Source organism: Brachycentrus maculatus, unplaced genomic scaffold (assembly GCF_059751285.1).
Source record: "Brachycentrus maculatus isolate JH-2025_06_01 unplaced genomic scaffold, ASM5975128v1 h1tg000282l, whole genome shotgun sequence".
Classification (NCBI taxonomy): Eukaryota; Metazoa; Arthropoda; class Insecta; order Trichoptera; family Brachycentridae; genus Brachycentrus; species Brachycentrus maculatus.
This window is the reverse complement of record NW_028281033.1, coordinates 53,865-71,865: the sequence shown is the minus strand read 5'-3', so window position 1 is coordinate 71,865 and position 18,001 is coordinate 53,865. Positions and strand designations below refer to the sequence as shown.

Here is an 18,001-nt window from a genome sequence, read left to right as displayed (position 1 = left end):
AATTAACTCTTGATCATTTACCCATTCCTTTATTTTGCCTTTGTTCCATATTTTATTTTGACCTCTAACATCCGTCGGCAACAAATTAAAAATGTTCGGAACGATATATTGCAGTGTTTTACTCCCATATTTACTGTTAATTCTTGGGACTATCAAACCTTCGTTGTGTGTAAATCGTGTATCATGGTTGTGTACTAAAAGATTTCGATATCTTTGTCTAGTTTGTTGTTCAACGATGAATTTCATCAGCGTTGTGCTCGTATATGTTTTTTTTATATCTATTTTTTTAGAGTCTGTTCTTCTCGTGGGAAGTGCTTAGATGTCGGTTGTCCAGGTGATCCGATCAAGAACCCTAAAATATATATTATGTCAGACAGAGATTATCAAGGAAGTTTCAAATCTGACCCAAAAGCAAAACAAAAGTTCCATGACCTAGCTATTGGCTCCTGAAGAGCCAGATGAGGTATTTATAGCGACGTGACTGTCTTACGCATTCCTGAGACCGATTTGTACGTCTGCCAAGATGCAAAATGTTGGGCAGATCGCGTGACTCGATGGACCACTAAAATACCCATAAAATTCTCGAAACTGACGTCACCGTCAGTTCATTTCCTGCACTGGAGTCGTGGGGAGTCTGGACGTCACGAGTGCACAACACGTGATTGTTTACATTTCGACATCTCAACATAGACGAGGAAGAATAAAGAAGTCTGGGTATTCACAGGGCCCATCATAGGTTGGTTTACTGAGCACTTTATACAAGTGTAATATTGACTATTCTACCCATGACTGATAACCACATTACTCAAATTTTTGGAACTCGTATGTACACATATCGGCTGTCCAAATTTAAAACACAGTAAGGGACATTTTTTTGTAGTACGTTTTTTTTGCATTTTTGGACTAAGTAGATTTTACTTAGTCCAAAAATGCAAAAAAAAACGTACTACCACAAAAATGTCCCTTGCTGTGTTTTAAATTTCGACAGTCGATATCATATTATGCTCCAGTCGCTTAATGTTTGAGTTCGCAGCAGTATCTGTGGCTGATTTGAGAAAGCTTCTAATAATATAAATAGTTCCATATTGAATTATTTTAAGCACTGGGAGACGCCTGGAAACATGATTTTCATTTTTTTTATGTAGCTTATAATTTCGGCAACAATTTTATTTACATTATTTTGAGTGTGTCTAAATCATTTTTATAAAATTTCAATATATTTTTTACAAAAATAGGGATTGACAATTGACTTAAATATGCGACAAGCCCACATAAAAAAATAAATAATATGTATTACATTTTAGCCTGCGTGATTGATTTCAAGTGGGTTTTATCATTAAAATCTGAGAAAAACAGTTTGACGTAAGGTATTCTATTGAACTTGGTGGTTTTAATCTTTAAGGAAAACGTTGTAAGAGTATGTACTATAATTAGTTGGGAAAACCAATTTAGGTACATATTATTATTTTAATTTTTTTATTATTATATATTTTTTTGACATCTCATCAAAGATGAAGAAGAATATGGAAGTCTGGGCATTTACGGGGCTGACGACCGTCATAGACTGGTTTAAGTGATCACTTTACACACGTGTAATATTCACCAATTCTACCCATTATTGACAACCACACTACTCAAATTCTTGGAAGTTCTACATATATATAAACCAATTTTGAAACATTATTTTTGAATCACTAGAACTTCACTAGAGATATCTACTGGTGAGATGAAAAGAAGCTTTTGTAATTGGAGATAATCCAGATTTTGTTAACAAGTGTTTGGACACACTCAAAATGTTGTAAATATGGTAAATACAGTATTTTCTTCCTGGCTCCATCCCAACTTATCATCTTTGTAGACTATAAAGATCAGCTCTCCTCTTCCTTAGGTTGTAGGTCCTTCTGTCGTGTCACATAGGCCATACCTTCGTATCATGTTATCTTTCTGCAGCATCCATGAATTCTTTGGTCTTCTTCTAGATGCCTTTCGAGGAAGATCCATGGCGATTGCCTAGTTCACAATATGATCAGGTTCTCTGCGCCCTATGTGCCCATACCATCTCAATTGCCTTTCCTCTACCTTACTATTGATGCCTGTTACAGCCAGGCTTCCACGAATGCTTGAACTCTTTATTTTGTCTCTAAGGAACACTCTAGCATTCGCATTTATATGGTATGTAGGGCGGTTTCCTGGTTCACAATCCTGTTAATACTCAGACTACCTTATTCTTCTTCATCTATGTTAAGATGAGAATTTAAAAAAAGTTTTAGGCATTCTTGAGGGAGTATTTTGCAAAAATGGCGCTACATAAAGTATCAAAAATTATCATTATTTACAAGGCTTTTGTTTGTTACTTACTGATGATTCATGCAATTAGCAAGGCTGTTACTGAAATCGAAACGTACAATTTGCGTAACCCTCAAAATATTTATGTAATTAATAGGTAATTAAATGTAAAACATATAAATATTTAACAAAACAACCTTCGCGGTAAAAATATAATTCAACATATACATACCTATTTAATTAATAATAAATAATAACAAAACCCTTATCCGCACCCCAATGGTGCATAGGGCACTGCGTCATATAAACGCAGTGTTATCTTGATCGTTTACACATGAAGGAAAGGTGATCAGCCCTCCGCTTCAGGTACCAGTCCAGGGTAATATTGAATAAATATGACAGTGAAAAAATCACTTATGTTTATTTTACCCCCCTTGGGAATCGAACCCGGGACCTCCAGAACGGTAGCCGAGCGTGCTGACCATTACACTACGGAGGCGGACAATTAATCATGGCTAAATGTTAAATGTGTTAGTATTTACAGTGATCGAATTAAATAACGGCTTATTTAACACCAGATAACTAAACTTATGTTAGGGATCTGGGCGTTAGATTTGTGAGCACCCTGACATTTCACGATCATATAGAGGCAGTCAGTGGTAATACATTGAAAATGCTAGGATTTGTTCTGCGTACTGCCAGGGTTTTCCAAAATACTCGCGAGCTGAGAACTCTTTATAACTCCTTGGTGCGAAGTAGACTCGAGAGTGGCTCGATGATCTGGGGGCCACCGAGCTTAAGTACTCTCTTATGGTAGAGAAAGTCCAAAAGAAGTTTTTGAGGTATCTCTACATGAGAGAGTACGGCTATTATCCTTGGCTCTACCCGACCCAGTTTCTCCAGGGTATGCTTGGCTACAATAGTTTAGAGACTAGAAGGAATGTGTATTTGATTACGCATTTTTATCGATTGTTGCGATAATCCTGAAATTATCCGGAACATTGGTCTGTATGTTCCCGATAGTTACCTAAGACAGCGTCGACATAGATTGTTTCACATTCCTATACACAGGACGAACCTGCCGATGGTTATGCCTGTAGGAAGAGCTACCGCTATGTTGAACAATATCACATTGGATATTGATCTGTTACATGTGTCCGAAGGAGTTTTCGGAAGCGGGATTCTTCTACACCGTTAAGTCTTCTTGCTTACTTTTAATATATACGCCTTGAATATTGTTTGTTATGTATATATATTTTTTTGTTCTATAAATTGAATTGAATTTAATTCAATTGAACTTTTTTGTAGATACATAGTAACTAAACATTCGTCAGACGGACTACGCAATTAAAAACGTGAAAATTATCAAAAGTATTTATTAAAAATAGTAACTGATTACATGACACTTAAGTTTGGTTTATAAGGAATGAATGTAAGAGACATTTAACTATAAATCACTATTCCGTAAACAAAGCCTGGCGGGTGCGGGGTGCAGGGAAGTACATAAGAGCACTTTTTCCCAGAAGGGCGTCGTCGCGCGGACGAATGTTTAGTTTTCTAGGGTTAAAGAGGTCGAAATATAAATCGGACCTTTGAGAATAAGAAAGTATTAAGTATAATATTTAACAAAAAATATATATTTTATCGGACACTGGATATTCACCCTACGGATGAGATGTTTTTTTTTAAGATGGCTTGGACATGTGGAATGAATGGGCTAGGAAAAAGAACGGTAAAACAAATTTACGAAGCGAATGTAGTTGGAAAAAGGAGCAGAGGAAGACCGAGAAAAACTTGGCATGATCAGGTATGTCAAATACTCGGGTGTGGTCAGGTCAGGAGTCGAAATAATCGCCGGGTATGTATGGGGAGATGTGGAAGAGGCGAAGAACATTTGTAAAGATAGAGTGATATGGCATTCTATTCTCTCTGCCAACCCCTGCGGGGAAGCGGCGTGATGGTTGGTTAAGTGAAATATGCTACCGGCAATTACAGTCACTGCCCATTTCTGATGCATAATATTGACATTGGGTAAAAAACGTAATTGATCAGTAGATAACTTGAAATAATCTGGTTTATGAGTACCAGTAGAGATTTATTAGTCGTATACTTAACACCCGTGGCTGATATCGAACCGGTAAATTAGTTTTAGATAAGATTAAAATACATTGGGCAAAGTGCTCTTCTGTAAGTGGTCGTATGATACACAGTGAATGGCACCATCCATCTCACTCCATTTAACAGAAACGCGCCAATTTTACGACTTAACCACACGGTTACAGAATACCATCAACCCAGAATCGCATAGCTGAAATGGTGACTAAATCGTTAAGTATTATTTTTTTAATAAAATAAGATACAGTCTTCTTTCTTCCGACAGTTTTTACTTAATAAAATAAACCGATTTCGTTATTTCCATATTTTTAAAAAACTAACCATCACGTAACAATAAAGTGACTATACGCCGGTCCCCGTAGGGGTAGGCAGAGAGAATAGAATGCCACACCAATATTTGTAACTGTAGTAAATGAAACTCAATATAAAATGAAACTAAAATAATATATTATTAGATTAAAACCAATATTTTTAGCTTTTCCACTTTATTTTTATTTGACCAGCGACCGGGTTTCGGCGTTACCGACATCATCAGCCTTGCATCATTTGCCTTGTTTAAAATCTGCCTTGTTTTATATATAACATAACAATTTGTATAGCCTCCCACCAGTCTGATGATGTCGGTAACGACGAAACCCGGTCGCTGGTCAAATAAAAATAAAGTGGAAAAGCTAAAAATATTGGTTTTAATCTAATAATATATTAAAAATGCAATTCCATCACGAAGTGTCAGTGGATAATATAAATCTATGAAACTAAAATAAAACTCAATGTATAAAAGTTTAGTTTTACCTTGTTTTTTTTTCAGCTAAAAAAATGGTGGGTCAGTGAGACCATTCACCGTGTTGTTATATTATAATATTTTTTATTTTTTTAAATTATTTAATAATGTTACATTTTTTATACAATTGAATACAATGCCCATACATTTCTATTTAATACAAAATTTTAATTTTCGTTTCGCTGAGCCTCTCCGAATATTTTTTTTGTTGAAAATGATAATAATAATAATAGCAAATTTGGATAATTTATATAGCGCCATTTTCGTAAAATACTACTTCAAGGGCGCTTAATACCACGTTGATAGTGACATATATATTTTAAAAATATATATTACCAAGGAACATATATTTGTAAGCGGTACAAGGCAGTTATATTGTTTATTTTTCTATTGTATAGTCTGTATATGTTTATAGTGTTTGTTAATTTTCTTTTATGTCTTTTACATTTTTAATTTCTAAGGAGAGGCTGTTGAAAATTTTCATTTCTAAGTACAAATTGTCCGCCTCCGTAGCGTAATGGTCAGCATGCTCGCCTACCGTTCTGGAGGTCCCGGGTTGGATTCCCAGGGGGGTTTAATAAATACAATTGATTTTTTCACTCTAATATTTATTCAATATTACACTGGACTGGTACCTGAAGTGGAGGGCTGATCACCTTTCCTTCATGTGTAATGGATCGAGATAACACTGCGTTTATATTAATCAGTGCCCTATGCACCATTGGGGTGCGGTAAGGGATTTATTATTATTATTTATTAAGTACAAATATGTAATTTTTTTAGTACTGTTTTGTATTGTATTTCGGTATTTTTTTATTTATCATTGAAATGTGTTTGTTTCTAATTTTGAGTGAACTATAACTATAACTAAGTGAACTATAACTAAGATTGAACTAATTTTTCCGATAGTTGATAAAAATATTGAAACGCACTAATGTTGATAGAGTGCTAGATTAAGAAAAACACCCACGAAAAAACATGTATGATATTTTTAAGTAAAAACAAATTGTTCTCAAGTGGATTCTCAGATCACAAGACCGATTGTTTAACAGTTGTATTTGAAAAATACCACACTTTGAGAGCCAATTTAGTTTCATCTCAAACAAAGTTTATTTTTATAAGAATTAAAGAAACACATATTCATTTTTTAACATTTTGAGTGTGCACAAGTGCTTTTTCAAAGATCTAGATTATCTCCAATTAGGATTTATTATTTTACACACTTTTTGACACTTCAACATAGATTAAGAAGAATATGGATGTCTTGGCATTTACAGGGCTTACGACCGATTTATCAGCAGGAATTTATCTAGATTTATCTAGATTTGTCAGCAGGAATTTGGACACACTCAAAATGTTGTTAATAAATTGAGTGATATAAATATATATATATATATATATATATATATATATATATATATATATATATATATATATATATATATATATATATATATATATATATATATATATATATATATATATATATATATATATATATATATATTTATATTTATATATATATATATATATATATATATATATATATATATATATATATATATATATATATATATACACATGAAAAATGATCACTTAACCAGGCTATGAGACAGGTCATACGCCCTGTAAATACCCAGAAATCAATATGCTTCTTCATCCATATTTAGATGTCAAAATGCATAGAATACGCTTAGGACTTAAATAATGTAATAATAACCTTTCTAGAAAATGAATTGAATTATTTAAATGAAAAAAAACTCTTGTAACTAAATAAATTTAAATAATATAAAAATCTTCATTGAGATGTCGAAATCGCTCACTCCTTTCAAGAACGTCATAAACCAAAAATCGTCAATTTTTTCATGTTTTCGGAATGCCCAGAAATTGTACTGTATCCCAGCAAAAGCGGCATATTTTTAACTTAATATTTACCCGTTACAGGGCAAAGACTGTTGTTTTTACATTTCGAAGAAATGGTATTGTTCAATTATTTTTTAAAAATACTTATATTTTTCAAATGGAGAAAAAACCTTCAGGTTTTACCTAAAAAGATCTGTCGCACGGTAAAAAGTTCAGGAAGTGGCTTGATATTTATTTTTAATACATTGTATTATATTTTTAAACCTTAAAAATGTTCTCCCTGAAAAATCAAGTTTTTTTTAATGTACGATGTTCTTGAAAGGAGTGAGCGAAATGTAAAAATCTTTCAATTAAATAATGTAATACACAATATTGCATCAGATTATTTCACGACGGGTTGAATTTCACTACGAAGCGAGACAGGATATTGATTTCACATAACTTGGTAGAATTTCAGGGGCTCTGTGGATGACTATCGCGAGGGCGGATGACGTCATAGCACGGGGGCGGCTGACGTCACGTTTAGAGGGCGGCTGACGTCACAGCACGAGGGGCGGATGACGTCAACGGCGTACGTGCCAGTGTGACCAGGATATGGCGTGGTAAATAGTGAATTTGAGAATACGTAGAGGTTTCAAAATGTTCATACAAAAAGTGTACATCTGTAACGCTTTATACAGAGTGTTTAAATTAATTTATGTTTTGATTGATATCTCAACATAGAATCTAAGCTCAAACTCAAAACACAGTAAGGGACATTTTTTTGTAGTACGTTTTTTTGCATGTTTGGACTGAGTAGATTCTACTTAGTCCAAAAATGCAAAAAAAAACGTACTACAAAAAAATGTCCCGTACTGTGTTTTAAGTTTAGACGGCCGAGATGCAGAAGAATAATAAAGTCTGGATATTAACAGGGCTTACGACCAGTCACAGACTAGATGGTGATCACTGTAACATACACCATATAAATATAAGTTATTTTTCACTTTAATATTTATTCAATATTATCCTGGACTGGTACCTGAGGCGGAGGGCTGATTACATTTCCTTCGTGTGTTAGCGATCAATATAACACTGCGTTTATATGATGCAGTGCCCTATGCACCATTGGGGTGCGGACAAGGGTTTGAATATATGTGTGTGTATACATGTATATATATATATATATATATATATATATATATATATATATATATATATATATATATATATATATATATATATATATATATATATATATATATATATATATATATATATATATATATATATATATATATATATATATATCGCTCACTCCTTTCAAGATCGACATAATTCAAAAAACTTGATTTTTCAGGAGAACGTTTTCCAAGTTAAAAAATATAATACAATGTATTAAAAATAAATATCAAGCCACTTATTGAACTTTTTACTGTGCAATAGATCTTTTTACGTTAAACCTGAATGTTTTATATCCATTTGAAAAATATTTAGTATATTTAAAAAAAAATAATTAAACAATACCTTTTCTTCAAAATGCAAAAACAACACTTTCTGCCCTGTAGCGGGTAAATATTATTAAGTTAAAAATATGCCTCTTTTGCTGGAATATAGTACATTTTCAAGGCATTCCGAAAACATGCACAACAGAAAATTTACGATTTTGGATTTATGGCGTTCTTGAAAGGAGTGAGCGATATATGTGTGTGTGTATAAAATAGCGCAATTTCAGGTAAATATATAGTTGAATCACAAATTACACGAGTGGCTAAAGAGTTGAAAGAAAAGAAATAAATATATGTGTGTATGTATTATTTACTTCAAACTTTTCCAGGAACAAACGTGTGTAAATAATTCATGCAAAGCTATCAAAACACACCTTTTCAATATTCCGAGAAGTGCAAATTACACACGCGTCATCGCCCGGAACAAGGTGACCGGCCGTACGGATTCGGTCGCCGGATCGTCCTCGGGCGAACTTGAGCGCGCTGAGGACGGTTGTGTGGTTCACGCGACCGTGACGTCAGAGTCGAGCCCCCTAAATATAGCGGATACGCAAAGGTCACATTGGGTCGAACTGTCAACAGCGGTAATATGACCTCCTATAGAGGTCAAATTCGCAAGGATTGCGAAATTCGTTGTGATACAGATAAAACATTCTATATCCCTTTTTGTATACATAAACTCAAAATACCGACAAATATAAAAATTACAATTCACAATGGTGACTGCAGGGATTCAAATTGTAAAAACTTATGTTCTGTTTTATGTCCCAAAAAAGAAATAAAATATCTAGGTGTAATAATAGATCAACACTTGAAATACCATAGTCACATTAGTGATTTTTTTAATGGTGTATAGTATATAATATTGGAAAAAATCAATAATTCGGTTTCTGGGAACACGTGGACTGGAAAATAATCGATTACTAAGAAGGGATGTTCATGGCAATACGGAGAATACAAAATATAAATATTATGCATTACTCTTAAATATACCAAGGTGTACTCTTAAATATACCAAGCCAGGGTTTTAAAATATACGTTGCGGGCCATCGATTATCGCGCCTTAAGTGGTTTCTATATTGAATGCAGAGAATAGAATAAATGGTGCTTTGCATGGAATGATTGCAAATAAAAATATGTCCATGGATGCCAGACTGGCGGTTCACGACAGAGAGCTGGTACCAACACTGGTGTTTGGAAGCGAAACGTGGAGTTGAGAAAGAAAGGATGAAAGCAGAGTGAATGCTGATCAAATGCGTTACCTTAGTTCCTTAGTATATCGCTCACTCCTTTCAAGAACGTCATTAATAAAAAATCGTTAATTTTCAGTTTTGCATGTTTTCGGAATGCCCAGAAAATGTACTATATCCCAGCAAAAGCAGAATATTTTTAACTCAATATTTACCCGCTACAGAGCAGAAAGGGTTGTTTTTGAATTTTTAAGAAAAGGTATTGCCTCTTTTGCTGGAATATAGTACATTTTCAAGGCATTCCGAAAACATGCACAACAGAAAATTTACGATTTTGGATTTATGGCGTTCTTGAAAGGAGTGAGCGATATATGTGTGTGTGTATAAAATAGCGCAATTTCAGGTAAATATATAGTTGAATCACAAATTACACGAGTGGCTAAAGAGTTGAAAGAAAAGAAATAAATATATGTGTGTATGTATTATTTACTTCAAACTTTTCCAGGAACAAACGTGTGTAAATAATTCATGCAAAGCTATCAAAACACACCTTTTCAATATTCCGAGAAGTGCAAATTACACACGCGTCATCGCCCGGAACAAGGTGACCGGCCGTACGGATTCGGTCGCCGGATCGTCCTCGGGCGAACTTGAGCGCGCTGAGGACGGTTGTGTGGTTCACGCGACCGTGACGTCAGAGTCGAGCCCCCTAAATATAGCGGATACGCAAAGGTCACATTGGGTCGAACTGTCAACAGCGGTAATATGACCTCCTATAGAGGTCAAATTCGCAAGGATTGCGAAATTCGTTGTGATACAGATAAAACATTCTATATCCCTTTTTGTATACATAAACTCAAAATACCGACAAATATAAAAATTACAATTCACAATGGTGACTGCAGGGATTCAAATTGTAAAAACTTATGTTCTGTTTTATGTCCCAAAAAAGAAATAAAATATCTAGGTGTAATAATAGATCAACACTTGAAATACCATAGTCACATTAGTGATTTTTTTAATGGTGTATAGGTTAGCACAAGTACATACATATATAATATTGGAAAAAATCAATAATTCGGTTTCTGGGAACACGTGGACTGGAAAATAATCGATTACTAAGAAGGGATGTTCATGGCAATACGGAGAATACAAAATATAAATATTATGCATTACTCTTAAATATACCAAGGTGTACTCTTAAATATACCAAGCCAGGGTTTTAAAATATACGTTGCGGGCCATCGATTATCGCGCCTTAAGTGGTTTCTATATTGAATGCAGAGAATAGAATAAATGGTGCTTTGCATGGAATGATTGCAAATAAAAATATGTCCATGGATGCCAGACTGGCGGTTCACGACAGAGAGCTGGTACCAACACTGGTGTTTGGAAGCGAAACGTGGAGTTGAGAAAGAAAGGATGAAAGCAGAGTGAATGCTGATCAAATGCGTTACCTTAGTTCCTTAGTATATCGCTCACTCCTTTCAAGAACGTCATTAATAAAAAATCGTTAATTTTCAGTTTTGCATGTTTTCGGAATGCCCAGAAAATGTACTATATCCCAGCAAAAGCAGAATATTTTTAACTCAATATTTACCCGCTACAGAGCAGAAAGGGTTGTTTTTGAATTTTTAAGAAAAGGTATTGTTAAATTTTTTTTTTAAATACACCAAATATTTTTCAAATGGAGAAAAAACCTTCAGGTTTTACCTAAAAAGATCTGTTGCACAGTAAAAAGTTCAATAAGTGGCTAGATATTTACTTTTAATACATTGTGTTATATTATGAAACTTTAAAAACGTTCTCCTGAAAAATCAAGTTTTTGATTTATGACGTTCTTGAAAGGAGTGAGCGACATTTCATTTTATTTTTAAAAATCAAGTATTTTGAAACATGATTTTGTTGAAAGGAGTGAGCAATTTGTGGAAAATCGTTGTACGACAGTATTAAAAATGAAGGTATTAGAACGGAACGGAAAGCTGAGCTAGGGATAATTGAACATATTAAGATATGTTATGGCTACGTGGAACGAATGGATAACGAGAGAATGTATAAGAAAGTATATTTGGCAAATTTGAATGGGAGAACGGAACGAGGACGGCCGAAAAAGACTTGGAACGACCAGATCAATCAGAACCTAAAATCTGGGGGTGTCAAAAGTCTGCGCAATTGGGGGGCATATATGACTAGATGTGTGGACGTAACGGTAGCTAGGAGTGTATGTCAGGACAGAAGAGTGTGGCGTTCCATCCTCTCTGCCTACCCCTTCAAGGAAACGGTGTGATGGTAGTAGTAGTTTATGTATATGTATATGTATATATATATATATATATATATATATATATATATATATATATATATATATATATATATATACATATATATATTTATATTTATATATATATATATATATATATATATATATATATATATATATATATATATAAATTAAGTACCTACTTAAGCATATTCTGACATGAAAACATTTTTTTTTTAAATTATTTTAGGCAAGAAAAGATTTTTTTAGAATAAGTTTGAATGTCACCTTCACAGATTTAAAACGCAACAGTAAAATTACCTAAAATACGATGACTTAAAAAATACATATTACATGCGTGTGTGATTGAATGGTTCAATTAGTATGTGTTATCATACATATATATGTATATTAAATGCAATTATATGTATCACAAATTTACTTACATTTCTTAGTGAGGTAACTCCCGCTAAAAATGCTACGCGCTTGCCTACCAACAATTGTATGCGTTCACGACGAGTAGCTACGTAAACAAAACGGTATATTTCTAAAATTATGACATAAACCTCACAACAGCACACTCTAAAACAGTCCAGCGAAATATTTCGATCAGTAAAAACGTAAAAAAACCAAGTAATTTCATTAAAATTCGTCTAGTTTCTTCAAAATACCATAACCAACAAATCGTAATGTCACTAGTTCGATATTGAGCTGCCGGCTAAACGAGCATATGGTTATAAAATGTATTTTTTTATTTTCAAAAACAAAACTTCTCGCGTCCACCGACGACTGTTATAAATGGCACAACATGTTGTCTATATTTAAATGCGAATTATTACGTAAAATATATATACATATGTGCAGAATAAACAACACGTCTGAATACAAACGCGGCAGATCTGCGCAACCGCGCAAATAAACATAGCCCATGTGGATTGTTGTTTGAATATTTTTGGGTTAGCGCCATTGGCGACCCTGTGTGTAAAAACTGAAACTATTTCTGGCGGGTCTTTCGAAGTGTCTTTTTGGATTTCGGTACTTTATGGTATTTTCGAACCAAATTTTTGTTCGAAAACCGGTTTTATTGAGAGAAATAAGTAAATAGTAAACAATTCAACATAGATTTGAACATCAAACCACAGATAAACCATCCGATACCCATGACCAATGTGCAACTAGTATAAATAGCTTCTTAAAGCTTCAATATCTCATAAAAAATAAGTATAATTTTTATGCATGGTGTTGGTAAAAGGAGGATAACAGTAGACTGAATGCAATCGAAATGCGTTCTCTCAGACGAGTGTGTCTCAAAACGTTGTATGATAGATGTTCGAATAGTAATTTAAGGAAAGAAAGCAAGGCTAAGATAAGCATTATCGATAAAATTAAGAAAGGTGCGTTGAGATGGTTTGGGCATGTGAATCGAATGAGTGAAGAAAGGATAGTTATACAAATTTATGAGGCTAATGTGGTCGGTAATGGAAGCAGAGAAAGACCGAGGAAAATTTGGCATGATCAAGTATTTCAAATACTTGGACGTGGTCAAGTCAGGATTCGAAATAATTAGCGGGTGTGTATGAGAATATGTATGAATGTAGAAGAGGCGAAGATTGTGTGCAAAGACAGATTGGGGTGGCGTTCTATTTTCTCTGCCTACCCCTACGGGAAGCGGCGTGATGGTTACTTAGTGGTTTGGTTAGTTGCTCAAACCCTTCCCACTTGAATTTGATCATTTTTATTTATGTTACAATATTTTTTTTTAAATAGACGGGTTTCCGATTGTCATTGTCATTTTGGTTTCCGATAACTTATAGTATTTTCGAGTCAAAATTTTGTTCGAAAACTGAATTTGTTGGAAAAAAAATAAAGAACCCTTCCCGTTTGAATTTGGTCATTTTAATTTATCTTTATATCTTTAAATGAATGAGGCGGGTTTTTCAAATTGTCTTTTTGGCTTCAGGTAATTTAAAGTATTTTCGAATCAAAATTTCGTTCGAAAACTGGTATTGTAGAAGAAGAAAAACCCTTCCCGCTATGAACTTGATCACTTTTATTTTTCTTACAATATAATATCTTTTTTTTTAAATTAAGCGGGTTTTTTCAAATTGTCTTTTTAGTTTCTGGTAATATATTTTCGACAAGTATAGTATTTTCTACAAGCCCCAATTTTCTTATATTTTTTACCAGCAAAAAAAACCTATGCATTGCCTTTTATGTAAATTTGGTTTATGCAATACTTTATGCATTAAGAATAAATCCGGCACCTTTATCGTAGTAGCACTATTATAAATCATTCTTGTTGGCACCTTGAATTAATTTAGCACACAGTTGCAACATTGGGCGTTATGGTGTGGGAGTTCGTGGGGAAATGGTAATTAATTTGTTTTCCTCCTTTCCAAGTACGCAGTGACTTTGTTTAATTAACAAAACGGGCATTCCGGTAGTGTAAACATTTTTTTACATCTCAAATAGATGGAAAAGAATTTTTCCATCTGTACTCGTAATATGTATTTGTCCGCCTACATAGTGTATTGGTTAGCACATTTGTCTATCATTCTGGAGGTCCCGGGTTCAATTCCCAGGGGGCTCAAAATAAATAAAAGTGTTTTTTCACTCTCATATTTTTCATACTACCCTGGACTGGTACCTGAAGCGCAGGACTGATCATTTTGCCTTAATATGATAAACGATCAAATTAACATCGCATCAATTTGATGCAGTGCCCTATGCACCATTCGGAGTGGATAATGGTCAGAAGTATTTATGAGGAGATCCAGGAGATCCATGTTTGGGAAGACAGAGTGGCGTAGTGATTTATCCTCTCTGCCTACCCCTGCGGGGAAGCAACGTAGTAGTTAGTTATTTCGTTAACATACTATAAAACGTCACACAAACAATATAAATAAGAAATTAGATTAAACATTCCTCTATCCACACACAATGCTGTATTCAGCACTGCATCTCCCCATCTCAGTGTTTATTTTGATCGTTAATTACGTCATTAAGACATCAGTCTTGCGCTTCAGATACCAAATAAATGACTCCGGTCAGTCCCTACCATTACGTTTTTTGTATATGAAGTTGAAGATAACAGAAATGCACAAAAATGAGGTTTTTGAAACCCAAAAATATGTGCACACCACCGCAACATAAAGTTACTAAAACGCACAAATATGTGCACGCCGAAAACAATGCGTTACATAAATGTATTGAGTGAAATGTTGTACATGTGAATTTTACGAATTTAAAACTGCAGCGGATATATTCGTACATGTATGAGTATATATGTTACGGGTAATGCTAGAATACGAAGTAAACCTAGGTGTATCCGGATCAACTTAACATTACCCAATTCTGTTGGATAAACTTCGAAAACTGACAAAAATAAAATAGAATTCGCAGTTTACCCGTGTACACTTAAATCTACCCGATGCTGATTGGAGAATGTTAGAAAAACGTAGACAAAATAAGTATAGTCAGGGCAAAGGAACATTTAAACATAATATTTGAATTTATACGTTTTATAATAAAAAAATCTTTAAAAGGTAACAACCATATTGTATTCTTCTTCGTCTTATTCCTCATTGCTGAGGGTTATGACGCTTGCAGAAGCAATGACTCTTCTCCAGTTATTCCTTGACTGCGCTGCACGTAGCGCTCCAACCACTGAGGTGCCTGCTGCTGCCTTAATTTGATCGGTCCATCGTATGGGGATCTTCCTCTCCCTCTCTTTCCCTCCAGGCTACCGATCACAACTAGTCGTTCCAGGCTATCCTCGTTGCCACGCACAACGTGTCCAAAGAACTGGAGAATCCGTCGGGTACAGATATTGTATGGTAAATTTAAAAAACTTAGCCTATCCTAACCTAACCTAACATTACCCGGCCTGGATAAACCTAGGTTTACTTCGTGTTCTAGCATTACCCATAGCACATGAAAACTAAATATAGCAATCTGCCTTACATAATGTATGAAGAATTGCATAAAACAGGCGTAATCGAAAAATAAACATCACCCAATGATTAATTTTTTTTTACAAAAAAACATTATAAGATGAAATATTTTTCGATAATTTTTGTAAAAGCAATTAACGTTACCCAAAATCATTTAGTTGTCAATGGATTTGTGTACTATCTTTATAAATAAAAATGTAAATGTTCTTTTGTTCAATCTCGTCTATCTCCATAATTTTTTCGCTGATTGCTTTGAAATTTTTACACAAAGTTGTACTCAAATACGCGCGTGTTTAACATATATACACTTAGAGAAATGTATCAGATGACTATGTAAAAAATATATTTTGTTGAAAAACACGCCGTCATTGAACGTAATAGTAACTATGTAACATTGCTCATGGCAGAGATAGTGGTTTTAACAAATGTTGTCATAAGTGCTGTCAAAAGCATTGAAAATGCTTTCATATTTTCATGAGTCACAGCATCGCGTAGCCTGGTACAGCTATGTAAAGCTTATTATAAATAAAAAACCATATAATTTTTCGTTTTTTATTTATTTCACCATAGTTTCCACGTTGCCGACGTCATAAGACTGATGGGAGGTTATTTTTTTTTAATTACCTAACGTCCAAGTGACTCTAAATATAGCTGCGGCTTATGTAGCACAACGTATCATGGCCCTACTGAATGGATTTGCTCGTTATGTTTACAGTTACTGTAATTTATAACTAAATTAATATATGTACAATAATATACACACAGTAAGAGTGGATTAGTTCTCGAAACTAGTGTTTACATTCTCAAAAGCGGACTTTTACAAGTGCTTAATTAAAAAAAAATTGTAAGTCTCATATTATATTTTTTTTACATCTCACCAATAGATGTCTCTAGTGAAGTTCTAGTGATTCAAGAACAAGGTTTCTAAATTGGTTCATATATTTAGAACTTCCAAGAATTTTAGTAGTGTGGTTGTCAATAAAGGGTAGAATTGGTGAATGTTACATGTGTGTAAAGTGGCCACTTAAACCAGCCGATGACGGTCGTCAGCCCCGTAAATGCCCAGACTTCCATATTCTTCTTCATCTTTGATGAGATGTCAAAAAATAATTTTGTAAGTCCACAAAGTTAATGCCGAAGCAATACATTAGAAATCACATTTTACAAGTGTTTCATATTTATATTTAAATTATTATGTTATTCCACAAAGTGAATGCCAAATTAAAACGTTACAAATCACATTATACAAGTGCTTTATTTTTATATTTAAAGTATTATGTATATTCCACAAAGTTAATGCCAAATCACTACATTATAATAATAAAAATATATGCAAAGGTCTTGTCACCATTATCTAAGCAAATTTTGGCCTATTTATAAACTTAACGCCGACAAATGTTTTACTGCATGCATTGTTGCTTCCAAATCATTTGGCTTGTTTTCAAATTTAATTATAGGCACACTCATTCATTACATTCAATCAGCACTTCAAAACAAAGTACAATTACACACTATTATACTTTCCCATGTGTTAAAATTATTAATGGATAATACGATTTTCATATTTATAAAAATCCTTTGTGTGCTTAAAAAACGTTAAGAGAGCAAATTCAATTATTTTTCTTCTTGCGCCTTGTTAAACGTTTTATTGTAACATGTTACATAAAACTGCACCCACAAAAGCATTTTAATTATGAAAATCACGTACCATTATTATTCGAAAAAATCGAATATGGTGCGAGTAGAAAATTATTGATATGTTTTTTTTTAAAGATTTTTAAAATTATTATTATGTTTTGCAGTCGCAGTGCTAGTATAAAATAACAATAATCTAGTTTTATTTAAAAAAAATATTTCGTGGTATGAAATATTAAATATTAACAACATACAAAAAAAAACAAAATTAAAACAATAAAACATATTAAATCATGTTTTTTTTAAATCACAATTTCTAACGTAACTACAAATTACGTTCAAAGTGTTTTTTTTTTCAATGTCTTAACGTATAAAAATAAAAATTCAAATATTGATTGAAACAATAAAACAAGTTATCAACATTATAACTT

At 33.4% G+C, this 18,001-nt stretch overlaps 1 protein-coding gene across 1 annotated transcript in view; it reads right to left on the bottom strand.

The window, feature by feature from the left end:
- LOC148305175 (facilitated trehalose transporter Tret1-like) overlaps positions 1 to 12,906 on the bottom strand; it is a 74,272-nt gene extending 61,366 nt beyond the window's left edge. Inside the window, exon 1 of the mRNA XM_088267094.1 lies at positions 12,429 to 12,906. The gene's annotated coding sequence lies outside the window, so the exon portion shown is untranslated. The remainder of the gene's footprint in view (positions 1 to 12,428) is intronic.
- Positions 12,907 to 18,001: the final 5,095 nt, after the last annotated feature.